This window comes from Triticum dicoccoides, chromosome 1B, assembly GCF_002162155.2.
Source record: "Triticum dicoccoides isolate Atlit2015 ecotype Zavitan chromosome 1B, WEW_v2.0, whole genome shotgun sequence".
Lineage (NCBI taxonomy): Eukaryota > Viridiplantae > Streptophyta > Magnoliopsida > Poales > Poaceae > Triticum > Triticum dicoccoides.
The window spans coordinates 530,784,182-530,787,562 of record NC_041381.1 but is presented as its reverse complement, the minus strand read 5'-3'; positions in this window follow the sequence as shown (position 1 = coordinate 530,787,562).

Sequence of the window (3,381 nt, the reverse complement as noted above, 5' to 3'; positions counted from 1 at the left end):
CAGGCACGGATGTGCATCCATTCTGTGCATGACAGGTACATACGAGAGGCACTGTCATACATAGAGCACACGTACGGTTACACGTATAGCGAGCATTTCTCCACTGAAAAATTAAAACTACTTTAGATATTTTAACCTTGGTGCCACAACATTTAATAGTCCTTCGGCCCGCACAAAGCCGCAAAACCACACACTTCCTTCATGGATGCACACAACAAAAAAACAGACAAGCCTACACACGGTGCAAAGACTACAACGGTTCTCTGATAAAGTTTACATAAAACTCCATACTCCTCTTTCAGACAAGCCTACACATGATGCAAAGAGAATGCAACAACAAATAACTCCATACACCTAGACAAGTAACACAAGGCTTGATTTCAGCATCCACACTTGAACGAAACCGTCAAATCCAGGTATTCAATACTCCTTGTTCTTAAATGCGGACGGGCATGGCTGCAACTTGATGATAATCTAAGATGTGCACGTTTAGAAGCCCTCGTTGCCACTCTAGAACCTTTTGTTGCTTTTCGTAAAATACTCCCGTGAACTCTGCGGGAGGGGAGGAAAACTTAATGGTCATGGTCTCCAAATCCTTTGCACTAAGAATAAAGAACATCGCAAAATCAGCGTAACTCCCAGAGCGAACATAATCTTCCAGTGATACTGTATTCAGACAAATGTCATGATGTTTGAGAAACTGCCGGTACTTACGACGCCATTTGTTTTTTTCACCATGAGAAATCGACAATCCCTAAAATATAAATGATAGGTTGAAAATACTTAGCGTCTATAAAAAGAGTTACAGACCATGAAAAAACCAAATGAAACAATTAGTTCTACCTCCTCCGTAACAAGAAGTTAGACATAGACATGTCTATGTATGGATGTATCCAACAATAAATCATGTGTAGATACGGGTGCATCGATTTCAGTCAAAATTAAGAGAAGCATTTTGAAAAAGAACGAGTACTACAGTATGCACATATCTGAAGATCATCACCTCGACAAACAAGTTCTCCAGTTTTGGAACGCACTGCAACAATTCAATGACAATGTCAACCTTATAATCCATGTTGATAAGCAAGGTCTTAACAGACTGACGCATTCTTGTTAGACTGACTGCCTTCAAACCCTTGATGAAAAGTAACAGAAGGTGGATCACAAAACAAATAGAATAAAGGTTGGATGAAATAAAACTTGTTTCCTCACAAACAAAGTGAAGCTGGAAGTATCATGAAAACTCAATACCTCAATACATGTGGGATGACATGGATACGGTTCAGACGTAGAGACACCGGTTAACTTCAAGTCCTGACTCTGCATGAAGAATAGAACATAGACCATCAAATTAATAGAACAAACATCGGAACAAGTGCAACTCTGTTCAGTATGAAGGAAAGGCAGTACCTCAAGACGCGTCAAGGGGGCCACGAACACGAATTCACCCAACGCCTCCAGTTTAGGTGCAGAGACAACAGTTATCGAGCAGTCATCGACCAGACAATCAACAATCAACCGTCGAACCGAAGGGGCATCCTCAATAATGAGTTCTCCGAATGGACAACGAATGCCAATGCTTACAAGGTTAGACGAGTTTATTGTGACGCCACGACCTCCTCTATTGCAAACAAACAGGAGAGACTCAAGTCCAGGGAAACTAGAGTGGATTATACTTTGCAGCGAGGCGTCTGATATATCAACTTTCACAAGCGAGAGTCTTTTCACCAGTGGTAGCTTAAGCGTCCCAACGTAATTGTCCGGTATTTGGCAAAGAGCAAAGGCAAGAGTGTGGAGAGAGGAAGAAAACCGAAACACGGGCTCTGGTGCCAAGGGCGTAGATGAAGTGCATAGATCCAGTAATGTTACCTCTTGCGTCAGAAACCTTGGGCAGAGGTAGTAGAACTCAAGAACCTGGATATTGTTCAGCTCCGAGGATCGGAGCCAGGCATCAACGGTGGAGGGTTTGCACTGCAGGTAGCACACCGGGATATAGAGGCAGCTAACAGAGCCAGCATGGCTGGACAAAATGGATGCCAGAAGACTGACAGCATCAGAGACAGGATTTCGACCGAAATAGCATTTGCGAACGCACTCCTTGGTCAAGGCGGACACATGAGATATGGTCTCGATTTGAACTTTTTCTCCATCATTAAAAAGACGAGAGACAGAGATCTCGCGGCAGTCGAGATTCAGAGGAGCGATGGACCCCAAAGGGCGCCAGTGACGTGCGAGGATTTGAGTACGGATGCCATCCTTGATGGGAAGACGAGAGATTATCTCACCTAGGACGCCGTCGGCGAGATCGCTGATGCGGTCCGCACGACATCCATCTTCTTCCTCCTTGGATCGAGAGGGAGCACGGTCGCCGCTTCCATCCCCTCCGACGACCAGAACACCACCAGAAGGCGGCGTCGCCGGAGGCACCACTCTCGACCTCTTGATCCTACGAGCAGCGCTTTCCATCTCCACCTCCGTTGCAGGGGTGGCAACGCCCACGACCAGTGCTCACTGAGGTGGATCTGGAGAAATGGATTATAGCCTGTCAATCCATGAAACGACTTAAATACCCGCAACGGGGAGCGGAGGGGTCCAGATTAATTACCTCTTTTTTTCTTTTGATGGGAGGGTCGGGGTTAATTACTACTCGTAATGAGTAAAAGGTAGGTGGCTGCTTGAAACATTAAATAGAGCCACGGCTTACAAGGTACGAGATGCACGGTTGAAGAGGCAGACCAGGCACGGGCGTGCCCGTCCGTGTTTTAATTATTTACGGCACACATTCAATAGAAGAATTTGTTTGATGCCGCAAGCACGGTCCTACAGTCATCTTCCTTCTTCGAGCAGCAAAATTTTCCACGGGCACGTTGACAAATCAAGACACTACAAGATTCAAGGCCGTGCCTCTGCTTTGCAGATGATTCTGCTGAAATGCTCACGGACAAAACCAATGAAGCGTGGCAGAGGCACGGCTTGTCACGTACCAGACACACGGTCCTCCCTTCGGCATTGTAACGCACTGTCCTACATGCCACACAGGCATGTAGAACAGTTCGGGTCTATGTTCGTGTCTCTTTGTGTTCCAAATGATTCCTTTGACTCTATCACCAGAGGAGGCACGGTATATCGGACCAGAGAGGCATGATTGCGTTTTACATGGGGTCACAATTGTCACAGGCATGGGCATGAAGCGCTCAAAAGCATGGTCGGTGGTATTACATAGAGTCACGCTAACCTTTGTCTTACGCACAGCCACGGGTGTTTACTCTGTGAGGCATGGAATGGCCTATATGAGAGACGTTGTTTTTTAAAAGCTTATTTCCTTGTATTTAAAAGCACGGACGTACAATCCATAGTATGTTATTCGGGTGTGGACGTACA